Raw genomic sequence first — 17,214 nt, forward strand, 5'->3', positions numbered from 1 at the left:
AACAGCTGGTTAAACATATTACATTCAGTCAACCAAGTGATTTCTTATAGATGCTTACATGAAAGTGCTGCCTGAGCCTACACCTGGTCAACTCGCCTGTTTTATAAGAGCAGACACGGTGAGAGTGGCCCTCCCGTCTTTTGAATTTTGAGCATTTTAATAATACATTTATACCACAATCGGTCACATTAGAGGTAAAACACAACAGTAATATTTTCAGTATATTAGCTCTCTAACATGTTATGGAAGACTGATAGATTCAAATCACTCTTTCTTTGTGCCAGACCTATGTACAAATTATTAGAATGCCATTTTTCTAGCCTCTAGCCTGATGTACAAAGGGGTTATTTTTAAAACAAAAACATGCTAGATGTTGTCCTTGAAAACTGGAAATCTAAGGCATTTTCAAAATATTCTTTGTATGTAATGGCGAGTTACCCACCACAGGCTAAATTCAACCCATGAAATCAATTAGCCAAAGAACTTGGTGAGCGCTGAAGAAGAAATACTTTGAAAGCAGTCCTTGTATTTTGCTATATTGTTAGTCCAGTGTTACAGTAACTTATTAACATTCTATTTTTTTTTCATCAGTTCAGTTTTATTTATATAGTGCCATTTCACAACAACAGTCACCTTAAAGCACTTTAAATTGTAAGATCAAGACCATACAGTATTCAAAAGAAACACCAACAATCACACAACCCCCTGTGAGCAAGAACTCAGTGACAGTGGCAAAGAAAAACTCCCTTTTAACAGGAAGAAACTTCCTGTAGAACCAGGGTGAGCCCAGGGCATCTGCTGTGACCAATTGGGGGTCAGGGGAAAGAGGAGCAGGGAAAGAGAAACAGGACGAAAAACACATTGTGGGACAAGAGCCAGAGTTTAATAATTACTAATTATTAAAAGGAGTAGTGGTGTATAAACACCCAGGGAGTGAAAAGAGAGGAGTGAAGAATGCAAAGAGAGGGATTTTAAATTCAATTCTCTATTTAACAGAGAGCTAGTGAAGAGAAGCTAATATGGGAGAAACGGGGAAATATGGGAGTCTTTTTTTTTCTAGTCCCTGTCACATCAAAAAAATCCACTGACATTTGATTGGGCGAATCATCTGTAATATTGAGATATTCAAAGCTGCTACTGAATGAAAAACATAGTCTTGCAGAAAACGGAATAGTCACAAAATCTGTTAAATCATCTTAACAGCCTCAATTCTTTTCCTTTTTTCACACACACATGCATGTTTAGTACTCTGCGATGAATACAATTTCTTTTCACTTCTTTAAAAACTCAGGAATATTATCCATTAATTTGCTTTGATGGTTTACAATCTGGTGGAACAAAAAACAGGAGGGGCAGAAGATGATGGTGATAGTGCAAGTTAATTATTGTTCACTCATGCCCCAGTCACATGACCCTAGATATTTGTCGGTGACCACCTAACAACCACCAGTCAGAGTATACATATTTTTTATTAGTGGCTGGTGGCTGCTGGAGATCAGTCACAGCTATTGTAAAACTGAGTGCTCATTCACCATTTACTAAGGCCCAGACCAGTTAGTGACCACCTTCTAACCCAGGAAGTGCTGGTCACTAGATACAGATGTTAATTCTGCGACAGGTTAATGAGTGGATCTTGGAGGTTGCTGGCAGTCAGTAGTGCAAAATTGGTCTTCTAAAGGTATACAGGGCTTTGGTTGCTATCAGGTTGCCATGGTCACCAGTAGTTTGCAAAGGAAGATGCCGATTTGTCTGCAAGATATGTCCCAGCTGATAGTAAAACTAGTGAACATTCGTCTTCCAGGGAAAAGTTGGGCATTTTGAAATGTGTTGCACAACTTTTACTTTGAAGGTGAATGCGCTCCAATTTAGATTTGTTTTTTCAAGAAGCACAACAGTGCAGCGAGTAAATGATAATTACAGACAAGTCTGCGTCTTTCATGCAAACAGTGGGAAAACTGCTGCATGGCAATTTACTAGCAACCAAAGCAAGGAGGGGTTTTTTTCATGCAGCATTCTTTCTGAGACAGCAACAGCCAGAAACCTCCAACATGAAATACAGACTTTTCCTATCATTTGCCAGAGGGTTGGTATTTAACTGAATATCTATAAAAAAAAAAAAGAGTTTGATTAAGAGATTAACAGTGAGTGTGTGCATATGTGTGACTGTGCTTGCATGTGTATAAATAACAAGGTTCATTAACTTATATAAACTAATACAATCGCACATAAAGTCCAGGGTTCTTCAGTAAAGCTGATTCATTCCAACTTTGCGTCATACCACCTTAGTGCCTTTCTCAAGATTTGTCCTCAGTTACTTAAAAATTAGTGGTATGTGTTCAAAGTTACACTAAAAAACAACTTAAATTATCCACATTAAATTAACAATATTGTGGCAGATGTTAATTTCAAATGAAACTCTCCCTGTAATTTGGAAGATCAGAATTAGACATTAAATTGCAATCTGTGGTACCACATTTTTACTTTATATGAAGGTGAAAACAAAGGTTACTGTACTCTTTTATTACCACTGTTGATTTTGTAGTTTACTTCTTCTTTACTTCAATTGTGCTGTTTAGTGTTCATATTTCTCGAGAGACACCAAATCAGTATAATGGCACAATATGACTCACCTATGCTAACAAACAAAGCGAAAACCTCTCACTCATTTGGAGATGGGTGGACACCAAAGTCTAACACATATTGGTTAACTCCATTTTTGTAAATTCCTAAAATGCAGTATAAAAACTGTATATTCATACCTCAATAAATAAATAGTATATATTACTGTTATTTTGCAATCAAGCCATTTCAAAACAAAAATCGCTCTTTTTTTAAAATATTGTTATAATCTTACTGATGTTTTGAAGGAAGTTCAGAGCAGTTGCAACGCTGAGGACAGAACCAAGTGAATACATTTTCCAAGTGAACCGTACTCACGCCACATAAAACTAAAAATGCCAAAAGTATTAGCATTTTTGTAAAGGCCTGACATTGAGTAGGTGCTCTAGGTGCTCCTTTCCAACAGCTGGCTTCAGAGTTTAATGAATATGCATATCCATGAGTTTTGTCATTGAGTGTTTTGACGGGAAGTGCAAGTTCACTCTCCCTACTGAGGGTCACTGAGTTGTGATGCAGTGGCTTCAGACAAAAGAAAGTTCACTTCAAATAAAATATGACTATTCAGAAACAAAAACGAAATCTTTTTTTATGGAGATGCTGAATATATTTTCATAATCTTTTATTCCCATTCTACAAGCTTCTTCACTATGTCAATCTTTAGTGTTGCCATACAAATGACCCTGATATGGTTTAATTCAGCTATACAGTAATCCCTTGTTGAATGCTATACATCAAGTGAGAAAGTGCTTTAATATAAGAACTGAATCAAAAGCACAGCTACAGTACACTTTTCAGTCACTGCCAATAAAGAGCCACAGACACACATCAAACCTGACATCAAAGGACGTTATTTTATACACAAGGTATTTTTATGTTCAAAACAGAAAATCTAGCATTAATGTTTTGACAGTCATATTTTAAAAAGATTCTCAACATATTTTCCTCGGTGAAGTCGGCATTAATAATATTCTGAATGGATTATTGACGTAAGGCAATTAAGGACACCAACCAATGCCAAAAAGGCAACAACAGACAGAACACCATCGCTGCGACCTTCAATCATAATCTCTCTTTGATCGTTTTGTTTGCAATTACAGAACAAACTATGAAAACTGCTGGAATGAGGAGGGAAATAATTGTCACGCTGCGACCTGATAATGCTTTTGGGGAGAGAAGGTGGGGAAACCATGGCACCCCTCTTCTGACAGGAAATTTATTGGAAAAAAAACCAAAAAAAAACCGAGCTGCTTTTGAAGACAAAAACAATTAAAAAGACTAAGAAAAAAAAAAACAGATATGTACTGTAATGAGTTGGAAACTCCTCTATATGTGATTCCTAAAATCAGGCAAAAATGAGTTTCTCTTGTGAAGCTCCTCATTATCCTGATTGTATAATAGATATAATCAAGCAACAGTGTCCAATTAGTAGTCTATAGGCTTGCCTCCATCTAAAAAATGGAAGCCATAAATGAACAATTGACACTCTAAATGTGTTTCTCTAAAACTCTGGGGTTGCTCCCTAATCAACGAGTTATTGATGAATCCGAGGGCTTAAAAGAAAAAAAGGGCTTTGACATATATCTGTGATATGATGGAGGTTGTGGGATGTGAACAAACAGTCTTTTCCAGGTAGTTTGAGTGATTGCCTAATCCCCTGTAGCTAGATGATTGCAGAGCAAGGTCAGTTTGAAGGCTCAGACTGATTGAGTGCTGTCTATAGATGGAGGCTCGCTCAAGTCTCTGATGTCTTTAGATGGACAGCGGTTGAAGATTCACTCTGGAGTTTTTTAGCTCTTGAACCAAAACTGTCCAAACTGAATGACACTGTGTGCCAGAACATACTAACAATAAGAATATGATGAGTGTTTAATCGTTAATTTGAGGAAGCAGACTAACTTGTGACTTGTAACTTATGAACAGACTTAGTAGCAGTGCATTTTTTAATGTATTTCAAATCACATTGTTGCACTCCACCCTATCTAGAGTACTAGCTTTTAAAAAATACTTGATAACCATGCTGTCAACCTTCACTTCCATATTTTACTGTTGCCTGAAATCTGTTTGCATGGCACAGTTATCAACTATTTTTTAAATGAGTCCTGTTGCCAGCATTGTCAAGATGCATTTTGTGCATCATCGACACCAATTTATATCTCAAGCTGTCATTTTGTTACTAAACTGGGTTTTTGGTAAAATTCGACGCTTCCTGGGGCTGCAATTGGATCACCCCCTACTGCTATGTACATTCAAAATACCGAGGGAAAGCGCTGTTCTGTGTATCAAACTCCACTAGTCTGCAGCAGAAATCCTTTGTGCGGACATCTCTGTGACAGCTCCTTGGCAACTTGTGCGCCTGTGTGCCACAAGCTCCCTAAGCTGACTGTTTGGATCAAGTGGGAAGAGGCAGCAATCCCAAAGAGAACAAAATAGCAGATCCCAGCAGCTTTCACAGCCGATGCTATGAGATTTACTAGACTAGAGAGGAGGGTGTGGAAGGATGAGTTTGTGTGTGCATGAGAGAGAAAAGGAGAGAACGAGGGGGAGGGAAGTAGATGTACTTTGAAATTATTCGAAATGTCAGACAAATAAGATTCACAAGAGGCATTATGTTTCCATAACGATGATGTGGTGAAGCTTAGGTGTGGTGTCAACATGCAAATGCATAAGATAATAAAGTGGTGACATTTTTTTTTCTTTTAAAAGGCTTAGGAAATGGATGAAAGAATGTTTTTTCTCTCCTTTACCATGTGCACTTTGAAGTGTCAAGCTTGTGAATTGTGGCAAATAATGAACACACCTGTGCTCAAAGCAAATATCCACAATAAAAAAAGTATAATAGGTAAAGGAATAAAATATGTAAATGTAGTGAAAGTACTTGATTTGGTCAACTTAGCAACTATTTACTTTAAAAGTTCAATTCAGTGTGTAATTAAAACTGCCTTTTTTTCTTCTTTTACAAGAAATGAACAGTATTTTGAGATAGTCTATGATAGCTAATCTTTTATGATGGCCTGCCATGGAGGCTGAGACGCAACATGAAAAACTTCCATCTTCTGACAAAAAACAATAACAAATAAACATCCAGATATTTAACAACACTTTTGCTGTCGATCTCACGTGCTGCACAATAATGTTTAATATTTAGTATTTACTGTCATATTCTCATATATCATTGTGATCTTGTTTATTACTCTCGTTTTCTTCTGCTTGCTTTCTTTTTTCTTTCTCAACAGGTGATCCAGGTGATCGATATATGTATTTTTTGTCTGCTTATTCTGTTGGTTTTTGTTTTTTGCCCTTTTTCCCCGTCCCTCTTCTCAGGTTTTTTTCTTTCCCTCTTTCTTTCTCCACATTCTCTCCTCCAGTCAAGTCTGTCCCGTATTCAGCAAGTGAAAATAAAATAAACAATAAAAAGTTGAATCAAATGGACCATTACGGCAAGGCTGGGATGGTCCATTTGGTAAAGTAAATCCGTTGGGCATCTTTCTTCGCCTTTAGACAATAATTCTGATGGCAAAAGAACCAAACGGGACAGGTTAAAAAAGAAAAAAAAAAAAAAAAAACAAAAAAAAAACGCACTCATACATCACGTATCCAAAACTTGGATATTTTGGTTTCAAATGTGTTCATATTTCATATGTTCTGTTGTGTTTTCTTTTGTTGTTGAAGTTTTCAGTGTTCTTGCAGTTTGCATAATAAATATTCCCATTGATAAAAAAAAAAAAAAAAAAAAAAAAAAAAAAAAAAAAAAAACAACACTTTTGCAAATACAGGAGCATAAACTGACGTACGAATGAGCCAATACTAAGCGACAGACATAAAGAAGTCTATAGAGTCGTATTTTGGCTCACTTCAGGCTTTACCTTTTACCAAGCTATATCCCTGTGGTTACATATGCTATAAACCTAAGTAAAGACCAACAAATATGAAATCATCATCTTCTACTGACCAATCAAGTCTTTGGAAAATTATGTCACCATTCCTAGAAAGTCCCCTGGATGTCTGTGTGTGAATAATAGGAAGTTCTAAAGGTATTTTGTACTTTGTGCCTACAGATTTTATCTTTCTTTATCTTTTTTAAACATTATGATCCTAAAATAGTGTACGTACATATTCTTTTTTTCCAGTTTTTTATATTCATTCTATATTTGCTTTCAGACTGTTAAAGACCACCAGTGCTGCAACCCAAAAATAAAAGCTGCACATCTAAACATTAAGTTAATTAAAAACAATTATTATTCACCATATTTTCCTGTTTCTTAATGATAGAGGTCTTATAATTATAAGTCTGTTTGAACAACAGTGAGTATTTCTGCTGGCTTTTCTTCTTGATTTCAAATAGACTGAATATTATTAATATGATAGGTCTTTTCCAGTCTTACTGAAAAAACTGCTTAACGTTCACACACATATAGCCAGCTTTAATACTCTTCATTTTGACACACACTCACACCACTGCTTTGGCTGAGGTAGCTTTGTTGCTTTCAGCCTGTGTTATGTACAATTATGTATAATTCTTCCTATTTTGTAATATTATAGATTTATCTTTCTTTGCAAAAGCAGCAACCCTGCTGTCAGTAGACGTCTCCATGTTTCCGGTTATATACTGTAAATGCCATCCTGTCATGTAAACACACTTGTGACTAGGTTGGGAAACCAGACTGTAGTTTAACTTTTTGAGCTGTTGATCACCTTTGCATGTCAATTTAGCTTAATTGCCTATATTAGACAAGATGAACCCAGATTGTGGAAATGTATCCAGGGTGAGGTTATGAGTATGTTTTCACCAACAAGGTGTTTTCCAATGAACTACATATGGAGTGTGCTATTAAAAATTTTGAGGACACTGCACAAAAGCGCAGGGTAAGGCCTAAAAAACTATGGTGCATGAATAGTATCTGAAAGTCATGTCCTGAAGAAATAGGTAAGGAAAAAAACAAATACACCAAAGACCTGAGAGATGCATCTGGCCCTTCAGCTGATCCATATACTGTTTCGTTGAAGCCAAATCAGAAATGCAAGACTGGCTACCAGGAAGCAATTTTTAGGCAAGGGAAAAGGCTGCAATATGTTAAATTACACAAGAAGTGTACTAAAATCAGTGGCTGCAGGTCTTATGGAGTGATGAATCCAAATTTAAAAATTTTGATTAAAATCGTTATCAATATGTATGGAGGAGGTCAGGAGAGAAGTACAACAGTGAGTGTCTACACCTATCTGTAAAACACGACGAAGGCCCTGTCATGGTTAGGGGCTGGATTTCAGGCAGTGGTGTTGGAGATCTTGTCAAAACTGATGGAACTGTGAATGCAGACGAGTACTGTCAGAGTTTGAGCCACCATCTGGAAAGTGTCTGATTGGCAACAGCTTCGTTTTTCAGCACGGCATTGGTCCCAAACATATTGTCAGTGCAGTAAAAGCATACCTGCATAGAAAAATGCACAATGAAACACTTCCAGTCGTAGTCTTGCTTCCCCAGAGAATGGGCCTCAACGTTATTGAAGCAGTGGACAGTCATCTTGGAAAAGAACAGAATAAAAGGCAGCCACCGTTGAAAAAAGAGTTTTGAATGACCTTCAAGAAGCCTGGAGAACTATTCGTGAAGTCTGCTTAAAGAAATTACAAGTAACTTTGCCTCAGAGAATTCAGTGGTCATACTAAATATTGACTTCCAAGTTAGTTAAATTATAAAAGCTCAATTTGAGCCTTTCCGTGTATGTTTGCATCCCAAAAAACTGCATCAACTTCCCATTTCCTGAGCAAAATGAATAAAGAAAAGAGTGCTGTACAGCATGGTTGAACTTGCATTGTAGTGCAGGACTCAGATTTATCTAAAGACTCAAAACCTTCGTGAAACAAACAAACCAAAATACAACAACTAAGCTCTGAAAGTAACTCAAACAAACCTGTTCAAAATAAAAGGCAGCATGGGTGGCTGTAAGGTGGAGAAGTTTATGAATCCTCTATCCAGATGGCAGCCCTATGTTGGCTTGGCTCCCTATGAAGCTTGCAGCAAATCATGTCTGAGCTGTGGAGTGCTGCTCCGATCAAAGCACCTTTTATACTGTCCCTCACTCCTTAGTAAAACACACTATGCAGACCTTCTTATAAAAACAAAGAGAAACACATCAGCACCACATAACAGCACAGAAATTCAACAGCAGTCACAACACTAAAGGTTAGAAAACATTTTTTGCCATTTGACCCCCAAATTCACATTTTAAATAAAAGATTATGTTTTTAGCTCACACAGCTTCGTTTACATTTTTTAAAAATCATAAGCATAATCACGTAAAACACCCCAAACCTCCTTCAGGTATGAGCTCTCTTACACTGATTCTTAGGCAACCGAGCCTTAAAGAAACGGGCAAAATTGGTTCCAGTTGGCCGGATACTACACATCATTTAATATATTCCAGTCTATTACCACTTTTGTTCTGACACCTCATTCTTTTCCACCAATATATGAGAGGGTCATTCAATAGCTGACACCTCTCTTCCATACCGTAGTCACATCTCTGTTGCTTTTTGAGCATGTGTCACAGCTGAGAGGCTTGAATTTCAAGAGATAGATTTGCTGACAGAGACATACCATCACTCCTTGCAGTGAGGCTAACACAGGAAATGCTTCACTGTAGAGGTGCAGTAGCCTTGTCACTTTAATCTGAGGTAATTGATCACGGCAGACAACAGCTGATGTGTGCAAGTCAATTGTAAGGGACAAAAGGATGCTGCTTATTCAGATAAAAGATCTCTAGCATTTCACCAGTCACTCCCATTGATAGGTTGATAGCATGATTGACAGCAAATCAACCTGGCAGAAAATACGTTTAAATGTTGGACAAACATAACTGTAGATATCGTGCATCATTTGTGACTGCATAACATTTCCTCATTAAAGCATGCAATCCCTAACCAGACACTAGACAGCCTTTGGAGAGTCATTTAACTGTCAGAGTGCAGGTGCACAGGGAAAACCATTCAGAATTTAAAAAAAACAACAACACACATACCCTGGGACTTCTCAAATGCCACTTAGCATTCAAGGACTTTGTGATTCATTAGTAGCCCAGCAGACTGGTTAGATAGAAGCATCTGTTATCTGGTTCCAGTCCTTATGCCATCAATGTCACAAATAATCACATACAACAGGCGGCTTGCAGCAACAGGTCCTTCAACATCCAGTAGCCTTGTGCATTGCATTATACTATTCTGGACTATTTTTATACAGACCTTATTGGTGTTTATTTAAATGACAGTGAAACATTTTCCTCTCTGTTATTTTTTTATTTTTAGCTTTAATTTTTAAAGCTAAATATATAAGTACACCTATTAGAAGGAACTTTGTTTCACTTCTCATTGGACTGCAACTCAAACTGTCACTGACAAAGTTGCCATCAGTTAATCAGGATCTGTTCTACACTTAATTAGCTGGTGGATGTTTGCTGAACATGACCAGCCGTTATACACTAGTCACTTTAGGTTTCAAACGAAGATTTAACCGATAACTGCTCAATACAACAAAAGGAAAAGAAAGAAAAAGAAATAAGAGCTGCATTATTTGTGTCCCTCAAACCCCCAGTGCTATTGGAGGGGAACAATAGCAAAAAGAAAAATGAGAAAATTGTGAGCAAAAAATAGCATAAAACATCAAGTCAGAGTTTGGAAAATTAATAAGAGGCTTTTATTTTGCTAGGTTAAAGACATTAAAAATAGACCAAAGTGTATCAGCTTGCACCTTCTTCAGGGTGTAGAGAACCCTGTAGAGAATACTGGAGGTGCAAACTCACTCAAAAAAAAAAAGCCCAGTTAAAAAAGGCCTTTTATTACCTTTTCTGGCTGGAGTTGAATATTTCTGTGTGCTTTTTTGGTGATAATCCTCATACTTTTTCTTTATGAAATTATATTTTAGTAGCTGTCTTTTAATTAATGATTAGATACAATCTGTGTATGCAAACCCTTAAAAGCTAGATGTAACATTACAACTTTATCTTTTTTGAGCTTCTATCTCTTTTGGAAGTATTTGCCCCAATACACAGCATGTTACACAACACCACGTCTGACAATGATAACACTAGAATTTGCAGAATTACAACCAAATATAATATGAATCCACACATTGCTGCTCATTCTCCATGACAACCAATTATGTATTGAACTACAAAACTACAAATTAGGATATGGCAACGTGTTTTGAACCGCCTGTTTATTGGTTATTGATTCCTCGGTCTCTATGTGGATGGTAGGGTCAAAACAGGAGGTGGGGGGTTTCTGACCCATTTCAACATGCCTTTTTTCGCTGAGAAGAAACACCATAATTACCGGAGGCTGTGAACTTGACAGTTGTTCTGTTTGAATTGTGGAAATGATAGAAGTGAGGATGGAAGAGCAAAGCCTCCTGTGGACATAATCACACTCTTGTAACTTAAAAATTATTGTGAGAACACACAACGGGCAACATGTGGTGAGGAATGGACAGCTCTTCTAAAATGGGAAGTAGGATTCTATTTTTACATAAGAGGATCATCATTATTGCTGAAGCCTTTTAGCCACTTTCTCTTCTGCACAAAAGAAAGGACAATGCTTCGGGGTAATCTGTAAAATTGATTCAATTTAAATTAAATGTTGAAATATTCTGTTCTGTTAACTTTATTTTTAAACAAGAGGACCGTTTTTTTTTTTCTTAGTTTCCAATTAATCTTTTTTTTTTTTTTTCAGATCTCATGCTCCTATTCTTGTACTACTTCGACTGTGTTTACAACTGCTAAGTGCCATGTCAGTCAAGAAGCAAACTGTTCCACTTACGTCCATGGCTTTGCTTCACAGACACCCCCTCATCAGTCATAATTCGTGATATCAGAATTAAACATCTGGTGGTCCGCCCATCCAAGCTGTTTTCAGTGTTTTTGATGTTTCGCTTCAAGTATCTTGTATCATGTACGCAGCTTAGACACACCTTACCAGCTGATGCTTCTCTCAGAATCTCTTTGTTTTCCTTTTTTCCCCCCTCTGATCCATATGGTTACAATACAACTGGAATTTACTGACACATATAATTTCCCTATCATTGTTGTAGTTTAATTTTTTTTGATATTTGCTTTAGCCCGATATTACTGTAAATCTCGACAGGAGCGATGCTCATTTGTTTGTGGGTTTTATTTTCCTTGTTTTCTCACTCATTTTTAAATATGAACCAAAAATTAATCAGAAGTATTATAAATCCTACTTTCTGCAGGAGAATGAAGACAATGAACATAACTGCACAAAAAGACACATTAAAGGCTATGGGGCAAGATCTGATTTCCCAGATTTAAATTGCCGTGGACACAATAGCAATTTCATGGTTGTTCAAGTTGAGACGGTGCAAGAGATCTCTCAGGCTTGTCGACCTTTATCTCAGCAAACATCAGAATCCCTATACAAAAAAGCAGAAAATGAGCTATTGATTTTCCTTTTTTCTTTTGCCCCCTCACTTTCTCATCCCCCTCCGGTATTGTCATTCAATTCTCTAAATGAAGGTCAACATTGGTTTCCTTGTCACTGCCACGGAGACGTGGCAGAAATATAGCAATCTGTGTTTTTTGAAAGAAAAGGGTCTTTCAAAATAGGAAGGGGTTGCTTTTGTCTGTAGAGTTTAATTGGCTCAATAAAACTTCTCTTTAGAGCACAACAGTTTTCAATATGTGCAAGATGTGCGCACACACCATATGAGCAGCATGCCTGCATACAGGGAAAAAAGAGGAACTTTCAAAGTAAACCAGTGAACTAATCGGTGAAGAAGAAGAAGTCACTGAAGACAAAATAAAGGTTTAGATTCATGATTAATCTAAAGAAATAATGTCTGGCAATGTCAAAGCTGGAAACAGTCAAATCATTTTGTACACTGGTGTTAATTAGTCAGGCTATTTTCTATAGACTATCTCTCTTAAATCTATGTCTTTGGAAATGCCTTTATATACGAAACTGCCCCAGGAAATACGGATAGCACTAAAAATCAATTATAAACCTCTATATTCATAAGCCATTACGTGTATCTGGAGTTACTCTCCCAGCAGAGGCTCTCTAAGATGAAATCCTTGTTACCTGTCTTGTGTCATGTTGTGCATGTAATCATCTTAGCATCTTTGCTATCTAATATCACTTGAAAGAAAAGAACAAAATCTGATGTTTTCTCACACTCGTTCGTACCCACAGTGCAACCCAAACCACAACATCCTGTTTCATTTTACCCGAGATTGTTTTTTTGTCATCTGATAGGCGGTGGCAAGTGCTCCTGTCATGTTGTTAGGTACATCAGTGGGATCAAATGCTTCCTTAAATCTGCAGTGACATCAGTGCATTTGACTTGGCATGCCTCTCTCATCTCAATTCATCACCTCCCCAAGGTGAACGCGCTATCTTGCCAAATCCAACTCAGCGTACAGTACAGAAGCCTTTTTTGCATATTCCTCACACTTGTTTATGGTTTAGTGAGCAGGTCACTTCCCCTGCTTGCTTGAACAGCTGCTTCAGTGATGACCCCCCTCTTCCGAACAGGGCTTGGAAGACTACTTGTGTGCTGCTCCCTGTCAAGTTCTCCTTTGCTTGTGAGGCCTGCAGGTGACCTCACGCACAGCATTTACTAGGGCCATATGAATAATTTATCCTTTGAATTTAGCCCAACTCTGACATTTCGATGTTTGATGCCCACAGGCTTTGGCTTTAACAATATAGATAGTGCTCCTTTCCTCTGTGCACCATCAGATAGAGTCTCAAAGCACAGCCAGTGCGCTCTGTATCAAAACCATGGATATCAGGCTTGCTGCATGTTCCACACTCTGGATTCCTCTATTATATTAACTCTTACTGCAGTATCTCTCTCTATACAATGGAATTCTGTATAGGATTCAAACATTTGGAGTGAAAATATTGTGCCTTATCCGTGGGAAGACAAGATAAGACCGATGTTTTATAATTACCATAGGGCAACTTTAAAAGAACCAAAAAGCAAAATAACACATCTAGGAGGAATATTGATAAAAAACAAACAAACAAACAAACAAATAGAGCAAAGCAGATAATTTAAACATCAGGTACACAAAAAAAGCAAAACAGACTCTAAAGAACTGACTCTGGATAGGTATGTATAAATTCTCTGAATCTGAGTCTGGCTAAATATGCAATAAGAGAAGAAAGAGCAGCGGTAGTTAAAGCAGAAATAAATCAAGAATTAAGAAGGAGCTGTCTGAGGTGGAAAGGTGGGTGACTGTGGCTCAGGTAGTAGCCTGTTTGTTGGTGATTCAGTTCAGCTCCTCCCGATCCTCATGCTCAAGTGTCCTTGAGCAAGACACTGAATCCAAAGTTGATCCTGATGAGCACCAAGCACCACACATGACAGCTGTGTGTAAGTAGGAGGTAAAAACTTCTATTTCTTTCAATGCAGTCTTTATTTAAACCGCTCAGCCCGTCTTTACAGCCGTAAACTGAAGTGCCCTGGGCTCAGTCGCTGGATTAAACATGAAGAGTAGTCTGTTCCATATACAGTACCTCTCTTTTAAACTGCACTGCCCTCAGTCATACAATGTCTCTTTTTTGTTGACTCAGACTCGTATGGTGGTGTACACACACAGGTACTCGTTGGTCTGCAGCACCTTCACTTCTTCACCCTGAATGATGACATGTGTCAGTAGCTTCTCAGTCTGTCGGAAATCCACCACCAACCCCTTGATCTTACTGACATTTAGCTGCAGATGGTTCTCCTTACTCCACCAGACACCCACTATAACGAAATCATCAAAGAATTGCCGGAGGCTGCAAGATTCAGAACTGAACCTGAAGTCGAAAGTGCAACTAGAAAATCGTGAAGGAAAGTGATCCTTTTATATTTATGTGGGTAGTATTTGTTTCCTCGATGATCTCTACAGCTAAATGCAAATAAGACTGCCAATTAAAGTGCAACAGTGCACTGCAGATATTGCACTGTAAATTACCAATCTTTCTATCTTCGTCACAAAACTGCATTACTAATAATTTTTCAGTTATTTTCTTAATGTTTCTGACATTACTGTGGGAATGGTAACAAACATTTTTATGATGAATGATTAAATTCATCTGAAGATGGATAAATAAGATTGTCCAACGACAAGGGTACACGCTGCTTTTATATAAAGTGGCAGAACTAAACACATTTTCATCAGACTTATAAAGTTTTACAGTATATACTTTTCTACTCCCAAGTCTAGCTCTAAATGAATATAGAAGAGATACCCTTAAATGTGTTTACATTCAAATAGTTGTGCATGCTGTACTACTCATCAGGCCTGTCAGTGACAAGAACAGCAATGAAAAATTAGAATTCAACCAGCCATCTCATAGTTTGACTTCTCTAATTATGCGCTAACAATATACAAAGTGATCTATAGTGCCACATTATATGGACAAAGGTAGTGGATCACCCACACACTACATCTATAGGAGGTGTTCGGCCGTGGAAACCATGCTATAAGGCTCCTGGTCAACAATTTGAATGCCAGTGCTAATGCTAGAAGAGGTTTGGGACTCAATTACAGATTGTTGGTGATTTTTACACACTATGCAACTTCATAACATTACAGAGTCTGCTCTTTTATGGCTGAGTTTCTGTGCTCCTAAACATGACCCCTTACAGTACCCCTCAATATCACTTACAGTTGATCATGAAATATCTAGGAGGGAAGAAATTTAACAAATTGACATTGCAATTGTGGGATCCTAATACAACACCATGCTCCAATGCAGTATGATCAAGACATTCTTTCACAAATTTTTGTAAAGACCTACTATATGGCTAGGTGCTTCATTTTACACATCTATCGTAATGGGACCTAAAACTCCTGAACTAGATGTGGCCCAATACTTTTGTCCATATAGTGTGTCTGTAAAGTGTAAAATTAATGGTAAATTAACTATTATTTTCAGAAAGATGATCACAGATTACAATTATTCATTGTGCTTCTACCAAAACAGGCTCACTGATTATTATACATTACTTGTGCAAAGTCTTGACGCAACCCTTATTTCTTTCTATTTTTCTTCCAAGGCAAAAAGGTACAATAATTACATGTTATTGTAAGAAATTGCCATCTTTAAAACAGTGTCGAGGTTCTGTCATGGTTTGTGGTGGTATTTCAGCCAGTGGTGTTGAGGATCTTGTCATGGATCCAGAAAAGTACTGCCAGATTTTAATCCACCACGCAATAATATCTGTAAAGTGTCTTATTGGCACCAGCTTAATTTTTCGGCATGGCAGTGATCCAAAATACACTGCAGTAAAAGCATACCTGCATAGAAAACCACACATAGACTGGCTTCCCTAGAGCCCAGACCCCAACATCAATGTGGGATCGTCTTGCAAGAGAGGAAAACAAAAGTAGCCAACATCCAAAGAAAGATTTTGGAATGTCCTTCAAGAAGACTGGAGAATTTACAAGAAATTACAAGAAAGCTTGCCAAAGAGAGTTCAAGCTGTGTTGAAGAATAATTGTGGTCATACAAAATATTAACTTTCAAGCTTGTTGCAGTTTTAGAAATTCTACTTTTGGTTTGTGTGTTGTATTTCCTTTTGTGTTTGTGCATGTTTCAATTAATTGCTGTACCTCTTTTCCATTTCCACTTCTTGTCTGCTGTTCCCCTTTTGCAGACGACATCAGAACTTAAATTCTGTTTTCTGTGCGCTTTGTGCATCTTTTCAAAGTTTGAATGTAGCTTGGTTCAAAAAACATGTGACTGAATACTTCAACCAAAATATGGCAGAAATAAACACACTTCATTACTAGTCTTTTTTTTTTTTTTTACGTGTACTTCACCTTGCAAAACTAGATGATTTTTATCAATCACAAATTCCCATTACATACCCAATCTACCCTCTCATACAAAGATAGAATTTGATCGACTGCTTGCCACCTCTTAAACTAGCAGGCAATTGGGTGATAAAATGAAGTTCAGTTTGCTTCAAGTATCTGCCTTGCATCAATAGCAGGCGGCCCCTGACAGGCTCACATGGATTCTTTTCTTCTGTGTTCTTTATATCTAATAAAACTCCCCCTCAGTTTACTTTCTGAAAAGACTTTGAGGGACATTTTCGAAAATGTTGGGCTCTGGCATTTTCTCAGATCCCCCACCACCACTATCTCCCGGTCCCCCCAAGGACGTCTTCTCCTGCTGCCAGGACCTGTCAGGCAGGAGCATCTCAAAGTAAAAGGGTGAGAGGACACCAATTAGAAAGCCATCCTCAGCCAAGAGAGCCAGTGGCACAGCTTGCCACAGGAAGTGGGATGTCTGACTTCCTGCATGGGGTCACAGCTGTTTGCGGGGAGGTTACCGCTACAAGCCAATACGCGGTACAGTTTAGTGTCTGATGAGGCAGCCCTCATTTGAATAGCAAAGAACCATCTCAATGTCACCAATAAATTTACATGATTTCTGTCTTGCTACAGCTGGGATCAGAGTGGGGACTTTGCTGAAATTAGGAGAGCATGACAATGTCAAAAGAGCGGGACCAGTTCATTTCAAGTTGGCTAGTTTTGAGGTAAGGATTAATATGTCGTTTATATATAGTGTATAGTAACACAAAAATGC

The sequence above is a fragment of the Pelmatolapia mariae genome, linkage group LG2 (assembly GCF_036321145.2).
Source record: "Pelmatolapia mariae isolate MD_Pm_ZW linkage group LG2, Pm_UMD_F_2, whole genome shotgun sequence".
Classification (NCBI taxonomy): Eukaryota; Metazoa; Chordata; class Actinopteri; order Cichliformes; family Cichlidae; genus Pelmatolapia; species Pelmatolapia mariae.